The sequence below is a fragment of the Xenopus laevis genome, chromosome 8L (assembly GCF_017654675.1).
Source record: "Xenopus laevis strain J_2021 chromosome 8L, Xenopus_laevis_v10.1, whole genome shotgun sequence".
NCBI lineage: Eukaryota > Metazoa > Chordata > Amphibia > Anura > Pipidae > Xenopus > Xenopus laevis.
The window spans coordinates 92,561,684-92,581,401 of NC_054385.1; the positions used below are offsets into that span (position 1 = coordinate 92,561,684).

General features: G+C 41.7%; 1 protein-coding gene across 4 annotated transcripts in view; it reads right to left on the bottom strand.

Annotated features, from left to right (window-relative positions):
• The window catches only part of LOC108698815 (nesprin-2-like), a 194,396-nt gene extending 177,818 nt beyond the window's left edge, over positions 1-16,578 (bottom strand). For all 4 annotated transcript variants that reach the window (XM_018230644.2, XM_018230641.2, XM_018230643.2 and 1 more), the window contains exon 1: positions 16,297-16,578. The gene's annotated coding sequence lies outside the window, so the exon portion shown is untranslated. The remainder of the gene's footprint in view (positions 1-16,296) is intronic.
• Between the last annotated feature and the right edge of the window lie 3,140 nt (positions 16,579-19,718).

Here is a 19,718-nt window from a genome sequence, read left to right on the forward strand (position 1 = left end):
TTTTACGGTATTTTACCACAGAGTTCATTCAGATAAAGAATCCCTGGAGATTATCATTGCTGTTCCATTTCAGGGTCAGACGATTTCACTGGACCCTACTGCATTTTAGCCAAGGGGAGACTAGCTGCTGGCTATGTGTAGAGAGAACAAGCAGTAAGCTTATAGACCCTTCCCTTTCTCCAGGGCAATTCATTGTGATGAATAATATGCATTTTTTAAGCTTGGTCCTGTTCCAGGAAATCAGCAATTTAGCTTTTAGTTTATACAGAACAAACTACTTCCTTGAACTTTTGCTGAGTTATGTGGGATACCTACCACTACTTATGCAACTATCAGCACTCCTTACTCCTATTATCACACATGCTCTTGGTACTGTTGGTACGTGTGTCATTATGATCTTATAGAAAATTGCATTTCATTTAATTGAAACTGAGCAACCCATTTGCCTGTAATTAGGTAAGAATTGCTAAAGGCCAATGATAATAGGAAATCTAAAGGCAATATTGACAAACCTGCAGTTAGTAAGGAAACATAAAGAAATATTTTATTCAACTGGATATTTTAAAAACCACCCCTTGACATTTATGGTTAAAAATTTCCATATTTTATACATACACATCATTTCATAAATTCCATTGTGATCCAACATAATAGAAACAATTAGTGGTCTTATATGGCCTCCTGTGGGTTCTTTATGATTCCTCAACAAATTCAGCAGATGCAGCAGATGTTGGGACTTGCAAAGTCATAGACAGATTCAGACAAACTTTGGTGGAATAAACTGCTGACATGCGGTGCTCATCTGATATATATATTCCTGTCAAAACATGCATAATTTACAAGCTTCGCTGCGAATATCTTCCAAATTAATCAAATATTTCAGAATCAGTTTGGATAATTAGAGTATGAAAGTATGATTTATATTAGCCAGAAGTCATATAAAACACTTGTGCAGGATTAAAGCAGAGTGCTGTAGGCATTAAAGGGAACACTACAGCAGTGTTTTTCTTGCTTTTTCAGTTCAAGCCCCTCTGCCTTTGGGTTTAAAACGTTTGGTCAGCGACCCCCTTAGCTTATAACAAAGTTACAATTATTGAAAAACATTGCCGTATCAGTCGTTCAGTGATAGTTCCTAGAATATTTAAGGAGTCAAATAGGTTTTCACTCCAAATGACCTTCAATCTGGGTTTTGTATCTAGGAGAGCAGAAACACCTTAAAGCCCAACCTGGAAGATATAAAGTTCAGTGCAGTGTGGTAGCTCAGTAGTTAGCACTTCTGCCATGTGACACTAGGATCCAGAATTTGATTCGGGTTTAAGCACTATCTCCCTGTGTCTGTGTGGATGTCCACAAACATACAGATAGTTTAACTAACTTATGATAAAATTGACCATAGTGATAGAGACTATAAGCTCCACTGGGATGGTGAATGATGTGCAAATGTGTCAGAGCTACATACTGTAAATAGCAGATAATAATACTTATGATAGTTTTTACTTCTTTTGTGGAGTAAACATCAGTCTTGTTTATAGTACGGTGGTCCAGGGAGGTCTAATATGGCAACTAGAACAGAAGAAATAAAAGCAGGCGAACTAGCAGTTTATGGAATTTTTGTGTGACAGAAAATATCAGAACAAAGAGAACCTTTTTGTAAAAAACAAAATACTAATTATAAGGCAACAGAATTCCAGTGAGACTCAAACCAACTTTAGGTGCTGGTTAAATGTACTACCTCCACTAATTATTAGCTATATAGTCACTGTGCATTTTTCTTCTTCTGATATTGGTACAGTTGTTCACTAATGCAGCTCCCAGTCCCACAACATCCCTATCAGTTACCTTTAACCAAACTGAAGAACCGCCTGATGACATTCACCAGAACATATATGGGGTCCTTAGCGATTAGAAGTTAGCAACCAGTGAACCTATTCATGATATCAATGCACCAAAGATAAGTCACCAGTCACCACTGGCCATTGTCCCGATTTTGACAGCTCAGTCTGCAGTCCCGGATTGTTACTGAAATGTTCTGAGTTTGTCTTTGATCTGCACTGACGCCAGAAAAAAATTACAACGTTTCTAAAACTTAATTAAATAAGAGGGGTTTTTTTGGCATAGAGCCCTGAATATTCAGCACCTGCACTTAGATACATTTGTAATTATTTAAGATAAGCAAAGATACAATTGATACTTTTAGCAAAAAGAGAATTGTTTTGGATCTTTTATTTACATACTTGGTTTAAACTACGAATTTGATGTAACATGTTTTACCTAACTTATAATGTGAGGTGATTAACCTACAATAAGGCAGGAATAGGGTCATATAGGGTAAACAAAAATGCAACAAAATTAAATAATGTGATACGTATTTACATTGTTTTTGGGGAGAATACATGATCTAGCTTATATGGCAGTGATCGCTATGTGGAATTGTTTGAATCAGGCACCCCAATATATTTACTGTAAAGTTCACTTGATGTATTTCATGGTGTTAATGTATGGAGTAGAGGCAGAAAAATAATGACAATATGACCAAATTGAGAAATATGTGTATGTTGCTTTAAGAGTAGACGTGATGTGGCAACACATGATTGGTTTTAAATTTTGGGGAGGGATCTCCAGGGGTATAAATCTTGTGACCAAATGGAACAACAATAATGCCTATGAATAAGTGCCGGTGGGTACGAAACGCGTAAGGCGGAACACCAATTGGTCTGTAAGCCTATTTTTTTAATATTTATGCTGAATAAAGAATCATTTTTTTAAACTTTGAAAAAATGCTTTGGAATATATTTTTGGACTTGATATATGTGCCCTTTTGAGCTGGGGGCAATATTCCAAAATTTTTGGCCCTTTTTTGACAGGCCATTATAGATTGCAGCGGTTGCTCAGTAATTAAAGATACAATTGTAACAAGATAAACAGGTCTTTTGGGAGAACTGAAAGCTGCAGCTTAAGGGCAATTTACCTACATTAGCAAAACTGTAATAACACATAAAACATGGCCCATAACCCCCCAGAAAAGTGCTCAAACTTTCCATAACCTGCTTATAAATATATTAACCTATGTCAAGCAAGACCATTACTTTTGGAGCAAATAAGCAACTAAAGTTACAGAAAGTAACTATACCATTTACTCTGATACAACTGTGGTATTAGGGTCTTCGCAAGTAAATAATTACTCACCACAAAAGGGAAGTGGCCCAGGTGGACCGCCTTGAGCCCTCAGCACGGGGAGCAGACAAACTGAAAAACCAATAGAAAGCAGGCACTCAAAGTAGGCAAACTTCCACCAGGCCAGTAGTTCAAAGTGAAGAAAGCTTATTGTGTCCACAGCCTTACATGTTTCGTGTCATAAACACGTAACCATTTACTCTCCCTTCCTTGGTTTCTCTCAGACGCTGCAAAAGCTTTCCTTCCTGGCAGGTGCAATGCAATCACAATAGGGATTTGCTTTTAGGGGAAAGTCATACTATTGTGGGGATGACAGTTTTGCACACAAAGCATTTATTACACATTACAAAGCATGCTTTGCAGAGGCACGTTATCATATATGGGCTGGGACTAACAGTGAACTCAGAGTTACCCTGCTAAAGCAGCTGCAGACAGACAGGTATTGAATCAAAATGAAATAATTAATAACAACTGCCTTGGGTCACTGTTGTCAAACATAGCTCTCTTCTTGGTTTTAATCGGGAATTTTTACACAGTACTCTACTTCTCTTGTACATTGTGATCTATAAAGCTTTCACTCCCTGAGGCACGGGGAGTTCTTTAAGGAGCTGAAAACAGAATCAAACCCAGGCACCAGCCACAATCCAGTCACTTACCCACTGAGGCACTCCATAGGGCCATGTTACACAACCAAAGGTCAGATTTAGATGAAGAAGTTTTGGAAGATGCGTTTATTCTTTGTTCAAAAAGTTTTATCAACCGACTACAAACTGCAATAGATTTCCCTTTAACACACAACTACAAACTAGGGTCAAGTTTGTCAGAAGCAAATTAAAACCTTGTTGCCAAATTTTTAAAATGTTATAAATTTGATAGAATCAGCAAGCAACCGCACCCTATACTGAGTATGATCTCTAGCAAGAAGATATGCCCACTACTAATGTATCAGATTGCAATAGTGGCTATAATAGTTGAGAGAAAATAGAGCAAATAATGTATCAAATCGAAACAGTTCCTCATTTTAAATGCATTCATTTTAGAAAAAGCGTAAAAAAAAGGAAGTTACTTTTTGAAAAGAAGGTGAACATTTTTCATATATCATAGAAGCTATAGGGTTGACACTCAAGTACCATAGCAACGTCACTATTCTATTATTTCAGGTCCTTCATAATTCTATATGAATTGCCTGTTGCCCAGGGTTACTACGGTTGACCCTAAAAGGACAAAGCTTACAAATAATAATCCTTCATTACTGCCATAATTGATGACATAACACAAAAAGGGCCAATGTGAGCAATGATAAAAAAAATAGCAAAATAAACTAGTGATATAAACAATGTCATTTTGCAGTCATTATTCTGTGAGTTCACGTTTACAGGACGGAGCAGTTTGACTGCAGGGGACTAGAGTTAATGTCATTCTGTACATACAGAGCTGTTTCTTGCACAGGGTGCTGCAGGCAGAATGTATCAGGTAAAGCAAGTCTCACGGTGCTGCTTCCAATGTAATTTTGCTGCCTGCGGCACAGCGGTAAAGGCCTTCTTCAAGGGAAAGGAGGTTATGCACACATCAAACTAGACTTCCCTATTTCAGAAGGCTAAATGGTAAATGGGCCCCACCCTCTCCATGGTAACATCAGGGAGATACAAAACAAACTGCTAGGGCATAAGCAATACACTAAAATGCACTAATACAATAAAGACATGAAATACAAAATTGTATGTGCAGAGTAACCACTTTTGCACTTTACCCTGACTCAAAGTCAAGTGCCCTAGTTGGCGCACACAGAGCAGCAACAGTTGGTACTAGATGTAAAATGAGTGTACCATAGCTCTAACACAAGGATCCCCAACCTTTTTTACCCATAAGCCACATTCAAATATTAGAAAAAGTTGGAGAGCAACACAAGCGTGAAAAAAGTTCCTGGGGTGCCAATTATGGGATATGATTGACTATTGGTGGCCCCTAAGTAGACTGGCAGCCTACAAGAGACTCTGTTTGACAGTACACCTGGTTTTTATGCCTCCAAGCCTGGAATTCAAAAATAAGCACCTACTATGAGGCCACTGGGAGCAACATCCAAGGGGTTGGTGAGCAACATGTTGCTCGCGAGCCACTGGTTGGGATCACTGCTTTAACAAATTATTATATCAGAGTTTTACAGGTTCCATCCCTACCACTAGTGACTGCCAACAATGAATAGTTTAAGCCTGGCAGGTAAAAGAAGGTGAGGTTGGTATGAGAGGTGCGGGCAGCACAGGATTATAGGTAGAGCACAACAGGCAAAAGAGGGATTATTATAAGAAGATAAATATTCAAAGGTAAATAGCTAAATAAGGTATTGTGGGCTGCTTACAGTTTAACATTTGTATACACATTGCCTTCAGGTTAAAATATAAATGTTGCACAGAGCTGTACAACATTCCTGACTGTACTGGTATAAAACACATACAGTACAAGTCATAAAATGGGCAGAAAAGGCCAGAGTTCAAGTCAGTAAGCTTGTTATGTTTGATAATCAAAGGCATGCAGCATAATCATATATCTTAATATTAAGACTGATAATAAAGGGAAGTTTTCAAGTTACACTATTAACAGATAACATTTACAGTATATTTGGATCTGGAAACAAAGGGTTACTATTTTTGTGCCCCCCCCACATAAAAGTCTGCCTGCTGTGTCTGTGCTCACTATGTGTAAAATTTAAAAGGTATCACTACAGAAATTATCTGGCCCCTGCATTGTTTAAACATCAAATTCAGGCAGTAATCCCCTGTATTGTTCACACATGTAATCCCCCCTGCATTGTTCACACTTGTGACACCTCTATTGTTCACACGCCTAAAGCCTGTACCGTTCTACCTGAGACCCAGACTGAAACTGCCCACATTATTCACCTGTTCTGTTCACACTTAATACAAACTGCTGGAGGGGCACCAGCATTGTGTTGTTCATTTTAGAGTGCACCTGATATGTTTCCCTGTGTGTGTGTGCCATACTTTGCATGTCCTACTCTGCCTGTGTGTGCCATAATCTGTCTGCCCAATGCTCCCTGTGTGTGCCATACTCTGCCTGCCCTATGATCCCTGTGTGAGCCATACTCTGCCTGCCCTATGCTTCCTGTGTGTGCCATACTTTGCCTGTCCTACTCAGCACGTGTGCGCCATACTCTGCCCGCCCTATGCTCCCTGAGTGTGCTATACTTTGCCTGCCCTATGCTCCCTGGGTGTGCCATACTTTGTCCACCCTATGCTCCCTGTGTGTGCCATTCTCTGCCTGCCCTATGCTCCCTGTGTGTGCCATACTATGCCTGTCCTATACTCCCTGTATGTGCCTTACTCTATCTGCCCTATGCTCCCTGTGTGTGCCATACTCTGCCTGTGGAACATAAGCCTGGTATCTATTCTGGGGGTTTGTAAGCATTTGAAAATTATTGTTAGGGGCCCCTAAGGTGCTCTGTTATCCACAAGGGAGTATGAAGCACATGGGGTGTCGTTTAAAGTGGGTGTGGTTTAAAAACAGGCAATGGTCAACACTGACTTCCATTAGTTAAAGTTGAATGACCATATATGTTGCAGCAAATACATTACATTACACAAGCCCACGGAAGTTTAATAAAATAAAATAGAGTTGTTATGCTCTACACAAGCCCAGTGTATAGTTTATGTGCCATATGTTAGGAAATGTAGGGGGGAATCCTGAACTGAAAAAAGGAAAAAACGACAGCGGTTTGTGGGACTCGGGAAGTCCTATCTAATCTTCACCTGGTCTGAGGTGGCGAAGGCAAGTCTGGTATAAGAGGTAACTTTCAGTAAAATCCGCATCTTAGTGACTTTGCGCAGTGACGTCCCTTCGCCAGAGTGCAACTTCGTCTGGCGATTGAGTGCGAATGAGCGCCAGTATCAGTCTTTTTTGGTAGTGAAGTTACACCTTGCGCCTGTTAGTAAATCAGCGAAGTACCGAAATGACGTCACGCTGGTGAATTTTCACCGTTAGTCACTACGCCCTTTAGTAAATTTGCCCCTAAGAATATAGGCTCACTCTCAAAAAATATGTTATGCTTTATGGCAATGATTCTAGTCATCTAGAGGTCCAATGAGTTCTTTCTGAAACCTTCTGTTTATGTCACTGCAGGATTCTAAACCCCATGAATTAGAAATTGTGATATGAAGACAGGACACTATATGTAACAGCATTCCCATATATTAGAGCTGCTTGGATTCCATATGCAGGGCAGCCATCAGGGGGGGACAGGGGGGGAGAGTTGTAGGGGGGCCCCGAGGGTAAGGGGGGCCCGGCCACGCCATACTTTCTTGATTAGCAAGGCCCCCATGCTTTCTGAGAGCTGCTGACTTCGGGAAGGCAGGGCAGGAGCACAAGGGGAGGTATCTTCTGTCCATTACTTTCCCTTATTGGTCACTGAGTTTAAGTCCCGGTTGAGCTGCTCAGGGATTGGTTAGCTGAGGTTTGAACTTCTCCTCCAGCTCATCCAATCACCATGCAGCTTTACCAAGACTTGAAATTCTGTGACCAATAAGGGAAAAAAATGCTGTCACTGGGAGAAGATGCAGCCACCTGTGCTCCCCTCCGCCCTTCTGTAGTTGGCAGCTCACTGACAGCAGGTGGGCCACACTAATGAAGTAAGTGTAACATGGCAGGGCCCCCCTAAAGGTAACCCTTTGTGGTCCATGTTGTGTGGTGGGGTCCTAGCCACCAATATTTTTTAATGGGGGGCCCTGACCACAAATGTTTTTTTTAATGGGGGGGCCTGACCACCAATATTTTTTTATTAACATGTTCGAACCATAGACACCAATGTTTTTTTTTTTTTTTTAGTGTGTGGTGGGGGGTGGACCTGTGGGGTGGGGAGGGCGGACCAGTAGGTGGGGCTTGTGGTGGGTGCAGCCCAGGGGGCCCAGGAATTTTTTCCTATGGGGCCCTGCGATTTCTGATGGCGGCTCTGCCCATATGTAAATATGTCTATAACCATGCAATTGGGGTACAGAACAAAATGTTAAATACTATTTTAAGACTGTGTATGACAGCTTAGATCAGGAATCCCCAACCAGTGGCTTGTGAGCAACATGTTGCTTTCCAACCCCTTGGATGCTCCCAGTGGCCTCATTGTCTTATTTTTGAATTCCTGGCTTGGAGTTTTGGTTGTATAAAGACCAGGGGGCAAATTCACTAAGATGCGAAGTTGCGCCAGGCGCAACTTCGCCGTACTTCGCCAGGCGTAGTTTCGCCAGCGGTTCGCAAATTCACTTGCGGAGTTGCGCTAGTGTTGTTTCGCTATATAAAGCGAAGTTGCGCTAGAGAAGGCTAATTTGCATATGGCGCGAAATTCAAATTTGAATGGAGGAACACGTATCTGCACTACAAATGCCTAGAAAACCTTCAAATATGCAAATAAAAATTTTATTTTGCCCTACACATGTGCCCACTGTCTAGGTAAGTTGCCATGAGTCAGGAAATGTAGGGGGGAGGAAGGGGAGCCCCAAAAAATTTTCGATCTTTTTCAGCCTATCATCCGTCATGTAGAAAACACGCCAGCGTTTTTTGGGACTTAGAAAAAATTTTGACTTTATTTGAAACAATCCCTATCTACTCTATTGCGCTTCGCCAGGTCTGAGGTGGCGAAGGAAGTCTAGCGTAAAAGGTAGCGTTCGCTACACTGCGCAAGTTAGTGAATTTGCGTAGTTTCGTCGCTAGCGAAGATTCGCCTGGCGTAAGGTTGCGAAGTAACACTAGCGAAACTACGCCAGCGTTCGTTAGTGAATTTGCGCAGTAGCGAAAATGGCCAACGCTAGCGAATTAACGCTAGCGTTCGGCGCTTCACGCTTTAGTGAATTTGCCCCCAGGTGTACTGTCAAACAGAGACTCCTATAGGCTGCCAATTCACATAGGGCTACCAAATAGCCAATAGCAGCCTGTATTTGCCCCCCCAGGAATTCTTTTCAAGCTTGTGTTGCTTCCCAACTCTTTTTACAATTGAATGTGGCTCACAGGTAAAAAAAAAGTTGGGGACCCCTAGTTTAGATGAATAAACATAGACATAAACACAGACAAAAGCTCTCACCGCTAGACAGAACAAAATATATTATATTACATAGGTAGGTGTTCAGTTCCTAAGGTAAGCCATTTCTTTGGAAAACTTCCTTCCTTTTTTATAGTGTAACAGTTGTAACTGATAGTTCCCTGATAGAGAAAAGTACAAAGAACAAAAGGTAAAAGTGGGGGAGGTTCTTTACTTCCCATATGCTGAGATAAGTCATTTAGAGACTTTGTTCTGGTGCTAGACAGAAAGCACACCACCCTTAATAAAAATGTACTTATAGGCTGGGAGGCATTTTCTATAAAGGCACCCAAGTTCCCAATGCCAAAGGTGGCAGCTTAGGGGGCTTCAAGGGGTTATATAGAAACTTGTTTTTAAAAAATATTCTAAAGAGCACATCCCTTGTCAGAAAATTGCAGCAAAAGAAGGTCAGCTGGATCAGAAAGTAGACGAGGGAGGGGAGGAATGCCTACAATTGCCAACCTGGGGCAGCACACCAACCTGGAGCCACACAGCAGCTCAACTACCTAAAGCATTCCCTAAGCAGTCAGCTTGTATTTTTGGGTTGCTGTAGCAATGACAATATAGCACTTTGAAAAAAAAAGTCTCACACCCAAGATTCAACTGGTGTCAATATACCTTTAATTTGTTTCCAATTTATGCAAATTTTGCTAATGATTTTCTTCTATGGACTATGGACACCAAATACAGAACACCAACTTAAAAGATGGATTCAGTGGAGAGAGAGAAAGAAGAATTAAGATGGACCTCCATTCTAAAATGTTTAATTACTGGCGCAAGCGCTTTAAAGTGATACTGACGCAAAAAAAATAATTTTCAAAATATTAATCTACGATATAAAAGTTATGTTGATCGTTTTTCCCTGATATCGCTGCTTTTAAAAATAATTGTTACTTGAACCTAAACCTGACTGTTTAACCAACCCGGCTGTCCCTTCTCAACCTGCCAGTTCGAGTTTCTAATTCTAACAGTCTACTGCTGCACAAATATGGCAGCCCCATCACAGAAGAGCATGGGGATCAGATATGTTTTATAAAAGCATTGGTGAAATACTTTTAGGGTAAGGACACACTGGACGATTTGTCGCCAACGTTTTTAAAAAGCAAATCGCGGCGACATATCGCTCGTTTTGTCTCTGAACAAAACCAAATGAAAGACGCCAGCTCCTGTGCCCACAGCGCGTTTGTGAATCGCCTGTAGCTCCAAAACGTACTGAGACCCTTTTCCGAGCAATTTATCAGAAATAGCATGTACTTAGAAAAGCACTGAAATCTCCTAGACACGCACACACATACAGATAAGTAGCAGCAATTGTATTCAAATTACAATGCGAACGCAATGACGCAAGAACGCAAGCACGTAAAGACGCCAGGTTACAGCGGGAAGCACAAACCGTTTCCGGTTTGGGTGGAGCACGTACCGCACAGAGTAATGGGATACAAATCACTCTGTGCCAATAGTCGCTGTGAATCGTCTGTTCAAAAAAGACGATCGTCTTGTCGCCGCGATTTACTTTTTTAAAACGTTGGCGACAAATCGTCCAGTGTGTCCTTACCCTTATGGCAAAATTATAAATAGCAATCAAAGACAATGATAGATGTAAATAAACAAAGGTTAATTTCTGATGTCAGTATCTCGTTAACTGGAGACTTTCCTATAGAGCTACATGGGAAGCAGTGACAAGGGGAGAGGGGTATTTTGACTGTGTTTGCTTTCTGCCTGAAAGCAATCAAAACACCCCATGGGCCATTAGCCTCAACTGTCATCTTGTTGTTGCCCAAGAACAGCAACCAGACGGCAATATTGGATTCATATCGTTATTGGTATCCTACCGTCATTTAATTTGATATGCAAACAAAACCCTGGTTGTTTAGCCTAATAAGACTGATAATAAAGCATCAGTTTAACTTCCAAACTCAAGAACAATTACGAAGTTAAATAATGAACAGCATACCTCTAAACAAAATAACATAAATGAAACTTTGTTAGATCGTTATTTACCTAAATTATATGAAAAGTTTATTAAAGGGGTTGTTCACCTTTGTGTTAACTTTTAGCCCTGAGTAGGGAGTGATTCTGAGATTTGCAATTGGTTTTCATTTTTTATTATTTGTGGGTTTTGAGATATTTAGCTTTTTATTTAGCAGCTCTCCGGTTTATAATGTCAGCAATCTGGTTGCTAGGGTGTGAATTACTCTAGAAACTATGCATTTATTTGAACAAGAGACTGGAATATGAATAAAAAGTAACAATAACAATACATTTGTAGCCTTACAGAGCATTTGTTTTTAGATGGGGTCAGAAACCCTCATTTGAAAGCTAGAAAGAGTCAGAAGAAGGCAGATAATTAAAAAAAACTATATAAAAAATGAAGACCAATTTAAAAGTTGCTTAGAATAAGCCATTCTATAACATACCAAAAGTTAACTGAAAGATGAACAACCTCTTTAAGGTAAGGTAAACTTTCCCTTGAAAGACTAGAGCCCACTTCAGTGTGTGTCCTGTTACACTGCACAAATATGCACATTTGACACAAATAGCATCTGGATACATGTGCTGCCAACTTTAATGATGTAACTTCTAGCAATTACATCATTTAACATAAAAACACATAAACATGTATTCTTTTGAATTGTTGGCAGGCTGTCCCTACCTAATTTCTAAATTCAAAAGTCATTACAATAAACCTCTGTTCTGAATTAGTCATAGTGGCTTATTCACATTGCAGTCAGGAAGTGGATGCTCTTATCTGCTGGAGTATTTGTTTAACTACAGTATGTCAACACATGTGTGCTTGTCTAAAGTACTCCGCCCAGTTCAAATACTTTTACTGAAATGGGTTTTATAAATGAATGCACCAAATCACCTATTTGGGGTATTTAGAATTCCCAAACGGAATCCAAATCCTAATTTCAAATAAGTGCAAGAAAGTGCAAGAAAGGCTTAAAAAGAACCACACACTGCGCCAGGGGAAAAAATGCATTTTTATGTGAAAAAAAAACCACGGAATTTTTAGGATTCGATTCAGCCACGCATTTGGATTCAGCCGAATCAGAATCCTGCTGAAAAAGGCCAAATACAGGCCGAATACAGAACCTATAAAACCTATTTGTTTGAAAAAGAATAATTAAGCCTGCACTACAGTTTGGTGGCATTTTTATAACAATGGGTTCCTATACTATGGAAGCTTATTGAAAAAAACGTACTAATGGTGAGAAGTGGTATTACAATCCAGTACAAATAAAGCATTCAATGCTAATTTGCAAATTTAACTCATCTTTGAGTTAACTTTGAGTATGATCTAGAGCAGGGGTAGGGAACCTGCAGCTCCAGAGCCTCATGCGGCTCTTCATCCTGCTTGCTGCGGCTCAGTCTTGCGGCTTTGCCTGTCAGGTCGTATTTCCAGCCCTCGCACCTGCTGGTAGCTCCTTGAGTGTGCAACCGCGGTAAGCACACTCAAGAAGCCGCCAGCAGGTGCGAGGGCTGTATAGACGTCCCAGGAGTGGCAAGACTGAGCCACAGCAAGATGATTCATCATGGTCCTTACCGTGGTCACACACTCAAGACAAGAGAGAGACGATCAGCATGGAGCTTCAGAAACAGAAGTCACATTAAACAGACGAGAACACTAGCATTTAATAGGGCTATTCCGTGTTTAATTTATTTCAAAGTAGCCCTGCATATACACAATGCACTACTGTTTGTTGTATTCTGTTGTTGTAACAGTTAAAATTAAAAAAAGGTTAAAAACAGAAGTAACTAGAGGGGGGCGGGCCCTGGCGCAGGACGCGCAGCCGGGCCCCCGACCCCCTCCGTACACCAGGAAACCGTCCGGGAATGTGCGCCGCGCAGCGGCGCGCGGACTGCGTGGACTGCCGGGGGGCCCTGAGGGGGTGCCCTGGCCCGCTCACACCCCCTGCTCCCCCCAGTAGTTCCGCCACTGGTTAAAAAAAGTTTATAAGCTGTGTTATGTTCTGCGGCTCCAGACTATTTTTCTTTAGTGGGAGAGGGGCAAAATGGCTCTTTTGATAGTAAAGGTTGCTGACCCCTGATCTAGAGAATCATATTCTGAACAGTGGTGAAACGAAAAAGCGTGCGGGGCCACCCTGCTAAAAAAATCTTCACTGGAACGCACTGTTGCCCCAATTTCAATGCTATAGAAGAAGCCAACCCCACGGTCTGCTCCCGGTGTTCCCCAGGTCCCCAGCCCCCTCTGCTTCTTATAGTAATGCAACTGATACTAAGACATTTTGCAATTGATTTTCGTTTTTTATTATTTGTATTTTTTGAGTTATTTAGCTTCTTTTATTCAGCAGCTCTGCAATCTGGTTGGTAGGGTCCAAGTTACCCTAGCAGCCATGTACTGATTTCAACAAGAAACTGGAATATGAAAAGGGATCAATTGAACAGTGCTACGCAATATGTTGGCGCTACATAAATACATGTTAATAATAGAAAGATGAGTAATAAAAAGTGGCAATAATAATTATTTGTAGTCTTACAGAGCATTTACTTTTTAAATAGGGTCAATGACCCCCATTTGAAAACTGGAAAGGGTCAGAATAAGAAGCTCACTAATTCAAAAACTATAAAAAAAATAATGAAGACCAATTTAAAAGTTTCTTAGAATAGGTCATTCTATAACATGCTAAACGTTAACCTGAAGTTGAACCACCCCTTCAGGTTTTCACTGATTCTTTGCGGACAGTCTTTTTTTTTAGCTGATACAATGGTAACATCTCACACGATAACACATAATAATAGTACTCCACAATAGCCATTCAGGACAAGGAGCAGCTTCACGCTCTGCAGAAATGGAAAGAGCATAAACCAAATCTACTTACCATGGAACAGCAACACAAAAAATCGCCTATTCTTTGGGGCGACAATCTCCCGAACTGCCTTCCCTTACCTTGCTGCCGGTTATAATGAAACCTTGCCAGCGCAATGGCACCTGCGGCGCTTCGATTTCCGAAGTCTGGCGACTTCGGAAATTGAAGGGATGCGAGTGCCATTGCGCTGGTGATTTTTCATTAGGTAGGAGATGGCAGTTTCGGGAGAATGTTGCCTAGAAGAAGAGGCGATTAGTCGCCAGGTGACTAAATCTCCCCGAATCTGCCCGTGTGCCCCTACCCTAAGTGTTATGAAAGATAGCTCATAGTACAAGTTGATTCAGGGACTAGTCCGATTGCCATTTTGGAGTCAGGAAGGATTTTTTTCCCCCTCTGACGCAAATTGGAGAGGCTTCAGGTGGGGGTTTTTTGCCTTCCTCTGGATCAACTAGCAGTTAGGCAGGTTAAAAAAAAGTTAAAAGGTTGAACTTGAGGGATGTGTCTCTTTTTTCAACCTAACTTACTATGTATGTTACTATGCCAATAAGAAGTCAACCTGTTGTAAATATGAGGCAATTATCTTTGATACAGGTGTACTTTTATTATAGATTTTAATTTTAACTCTGCTGAAGTACAAAAAAAACCCCCAAATGACTGGTGCTTGAATGGAACATAATAGCTCTATGTGAGTCTGACAGTTCTTTTCACTGACTGACCACTGCAATTAAAATAATTAGAGTGAACTAGAATTTCAGGAAGTTTCTCTTATGCCACATTCTCCTCTTCAGAGAATGAAAGTCAGACAGGTCAGACATTGCCATTTCGTTACATGTTCTCATTTTTTAAAGGAAATATCAAAAATGTCACGGAATTTGTAATTTTATTGCAACACCATAGAGGTGACTAGGCAAAAGATAGCTTTTATTAGGATTGCTTCTTATCCTCACAGCCATTGTAAGTAAGGAGAATAGACACTTCAAAGATTCAAAGGCAACAATATGAGCTTTTGGATCGAACAAGCTGGCTCGTGTGACGGATGAAAGTCGCTATTGTGAGTGATGCTTTAGTTAACTAACTTCTGTAGGTAAGTCACACATGGAAGCTCTATTCACTGTACAGAATTAGTATGTAAGCATTTTATTTGAACTATCCCCATGCTGCATGTATAAAGTACCTATGCTCTGGCTACAATTCACTTATTCTGCATAGGCATATGAGAATACAACAACCAAACACACCCTCACAGTCACAAAGGATCAGAAACGCACAAAGATTCAGTGTACACTGGGTAAGAGGTTACGTGGTTGTCATTTTTATCCTATTACAATGTGTCCAAAAAAAGACAGAAGCGAGACGACAAACTGCACATGTGTGGGCATATGTGTAGCCACTCCGTGAAAACCGACTACAATTTCCAGCAAGCCTAAAAGTGTCTAGTTATTACCCGGCAACTGTAAAATGTGCAAGGTTGCCATCATCATCCCTTCTTTTCAAAATGACAGTCAAACACATGTAGACTAGTAAAGAACTCTGGTGGGTGCTAAATGCAGTGGATTTGGATGTGCTTAGTGAGTGGGTAACACAAAGTCTAAACAACAGGATGGGGCACAGGGGAGGGCAGACGTGTACGAGACACTCACTGGCGCTTGAGATTTCAGCGTTTGTGTGGGTGTCACCCTGTTCCTAGCACATACAGTACAATCAGAGGCCCACTGACAGCTTGTAACCTAGAAACACACTCATTGGCTCTGTCTCCCCAGTGTTATGCCTAGGCAGTAAGAGCTCCCAGCTGCTGCAGAACACATTTGGCGGCTGCTGCTTCCAGTCATTATTAAGTTCATAACAATTAAGTGCAGGGCTGGTTCTTGGGTAGGGCAGAAAGGGAATTTGCTTGTGCCACCCATAATTAGAGGGAGTCTAACAACAGCTGGAGGTGCTGCAGGCTGGGTATCCCTAATTTATAACCCCCCTCTGCCAGATTAGCCTCCTGTCTTTCTCTATGGCCAGGGACCCCCCTCTCCTTTATCTTCACCACTGGTTAAGTTAAGGGGAAAAGCAAAACGCCTGACTTTCCAAGAGTTTCTGCAGCAGCAGTCAAGTAAAAGTAGTGTGGGGCCATTGGAGGCATGTGAGAAATCGTAGATATGCCGGCGCTGTGACATTATGAGGGCAGTGGTGGCTTATAGCCAGTGTAAGAGACAAGAGGGTACTTACATGCTGCTGCCAGATGCTCAGCCCGCACTGGGGGGCCGCGCGGGAGGGGGCGTGTCTCAGAGAACCCCCCTCTGTTACATACACAGATGTGATGATGATTCCTTCCGCGCCCAGGAACAATTGTACTATAATATTCCCTCCTAAATGTCTCTTCTCCCAGCGCCTTCCACCTCTGCTCCCTCCTTCCCGGACTATTACCCCACCCCTTGTCTCGTTTCCTAACTCTCCTCCCCACTCATGTGCCTGTTTCCAACTGCCCTCTCAGCCCTGCTGCGGCTCTCCACCCTTTCCTAATATCTCCCTCCTTCATCCACCCGCCCTGTCTGTTCCATGGGTGTCCCCTGCAGTCTGACTCCCACCCCTCTCTCTATGGGAAACACACGCTCTGCCCACTGACATGTTAGAGCTGCGGGTCCCCCTAGGGGTCATCAACCAAATCACCTTCATGAATTAAAATCGTAGACTTCTTTTACATTTATGTATATAGAAATATCTTCCAACATTTTGGAAATAAAAAGAGGGACAAAAAAGATGACAGGCAGCGCAGCTACATTTTTTGACCACTCCCATTTTTGTGGCCACACCCCCTAATTACCATGTTAATTTTACAAAATTTGGCAGGTTTTGAAATTTTGAACATTTCTGTGTTTTTCCCCAGTTATTACAGTTTTGCTAATAAAGGTGAATTGCCCTTTAAGCTGTGAGTCTAACTTCTCCCAAGGGACCTGCAGGGGCATAACTACCGGGGGAGCAGGGGGTGCAACTGGGCCTGGGAGCGCACCCCCGCAGGGCCCCCCGGTAGATCGCTCGCGCTGCAGAGTCAGAAAAAAATCACGCAGACGAGGGTGGGGGCGGGCCCGGCTGCACGGCCCGCAACAGAGCCCTCCCCCACCAAGTTCCGTTACTGGGGACCTGCTATCTTTTATTGTTACAATTACTGATTTGCTTATCTCAAAATTGTTACAAAAGTATCTTATCTGCATATAAAGTATAAAAAGGGGATTTTGGCCTCTCCAGACTCCCCTCCTGTGTGCATAATTAGTACAGCTCCATTTTGATGTACCGGGTGCTCAGCCACCAGCGTTCCCACTGTAATCAGATATGCAAAAAAATGGAAAGGTGGCACTCCAGTTAAAAAGAAAAAGGGAAAATAAACCACCTTTTTCTTTTTAACCAGAGTGCCTACTTTCCATTTTTTTGCATATCTTATCTGCAGCTGTGGCTGTTCTGGGCTCTCTGCCAAAAGCCAATTAAGTTAGAAACATTGTTTCTTTTTATGGCTGTTCAGTGCAGAGAAAATCAGGACTTTCCAGTACAAACCTTCGAAGGACTGTGGGGTTGAGCTGTCAAAAGAGGGACTGTCCCTCTGAAAATGGGACAGTCATGAGGTATATATACATACACACACACACACATGGGGCATAGTGAGGGCACTCAAATGAAATGCCACTGCCAGCCCTTCGCAGCTGCATTTGTTTGTATTGCAGTTCATTTATATTATAATATTTATATAATTATTGATTGTGGTAACTTTACCTTGCTACTATGCTTCAGGTTAGGTGAGAAGTCTGACAGAGCCATGCACTGGCACCAGGATTGGGAGTCAAAATAGGCCCTGGCATTCCAAACACACACAGGCCCAAACAGCCCCACCAGCCCACTAAATAGTGAGTGTCTATGGGACCTTACAGCCGCCCCTCTGGCATTTGCCAGAGCCCACAGATTGCCAGTCCGGGCCTGACTGGCTCATAGAAAGCAAACTCACAAGGCACTATGTGCATTTCAAAATAGGTTTATTTTACACGCATATTATTTTTTTTTGTCATGTTTGAATTAGTACATCACCAATGGATGATTGCAAACAATGAGTATTCAGTGCCATTTTAATAAATGGATAAAAGAAGCATTTTAACTTGATCCACTAGGTAAGGTCAGGTCCGCTCCTGCCATGAGGTGAGCGTGAGAACCTGGTCTCAGGCAGCAAGGATTGGCCAGTTATCAGGGGAGGCAAAAAGCCGCCTCTGGTAACTTTAAGAGCCTAATTTCCAATTTTTAACATCCAAATTCGGCTCTGCTAGTGCAGCGAGCACAAAAGTGATGCAGCCCCCCTGGACCTGCCTCAGGCAGCAGCAGCCCCTGAAACGCCGCTGGGTAAGGTTGCCATCCAGTCTGTATTTTGTCACCCCACCAGCAGATATTTCCCCTTATACGTAATAAAAGGCACTATGTTTTCACAGGAGCAGTAATCAATAGCAACCAATAAGATTTGTTTGTTTTTATACAGTTGACCAGTAAACACTTCTTGCTGATTGGTTGCTATGGGTTACTTCTCCTGGGCAAACTTAACGGCCTATTTATCATACTGTGTAAAAAGTGGAGTGAAGCATTACCCGTGATGTTGCTCATAGCAACCAATTGTATCTTTGCAATAAAGGGACTGGGGAAAACACTGGGCAACAAGGGTCCACCAATGAAAGCTTTCTCCTGGGCCTGCTGGTATTTTAAACAGCCCTAATGGAGGCCATAAATGTCTGGAGGGAAAATGCTAGGGTTTAACAGATTTCTAGAGGTCCATTTATGCACCAAACCCTATAACAGGATAATCACAGTCAGTCCAAGTTGCTTTAACAAGCAAGGGTGGAAATCTGTCCACTGAACCACCACATTGACCAACTTCCACAGGACTGGAGAGTGGTTATTGATAGTTCTTTGCAGGTGGAAAATAAAACTAATTCACAATCAACATTTTCTGCATTACCACTTTTTCCCAAAATGGTTCATCCTTAGGCAGGTACCTCTGCCCCATACCCCTAGTCCTGACCTAGTTCTAAGAGTTTCTACATATGTACACTTATAACTGGGTGTGAAAAACCCAGCATATACATACTATAACTGCTTTTGGGGTAATATCATAGTTCCTGCTGTTGTAGCCTTTGGCATTTCCTCTTATCTAGATTGTTGGTGGATTTGGCTTGCAGGTGTTGGTGTTGGGGGGGGGGTCCTGTAGGTCCCAAGTCAAACCACTGGAATTTATATATGAAAAGAAATTTTGTTGAGTGCAAATTATTTCCTAACCTGTCTGGAACTGATGTGATTAGGACGGAGATGCCTACAAAACAAATCTTTACAGAAATCTTACTCTCTACATGATTTACATTGAAACAGTATATGTAGGACAGGGGTGACTAAAAGGTAGATTGTAATCCACCAGAAAACCTTGAATTGGGGAATTGTAGATCATAGCAGCCCAGCATTACTTACAAGCAGCTCAATTGCATCACTTGTCTAGGTTATTTTATTTTTCAGATTTTTAAAGCAATGACTTTAGAAATGAGTGTGGTCCATTTACATACAACACTGTTTACATACAACACTGTTTTGCAGATCTATCAAATTTACAGCAGCCTGATATTTCCACCCAT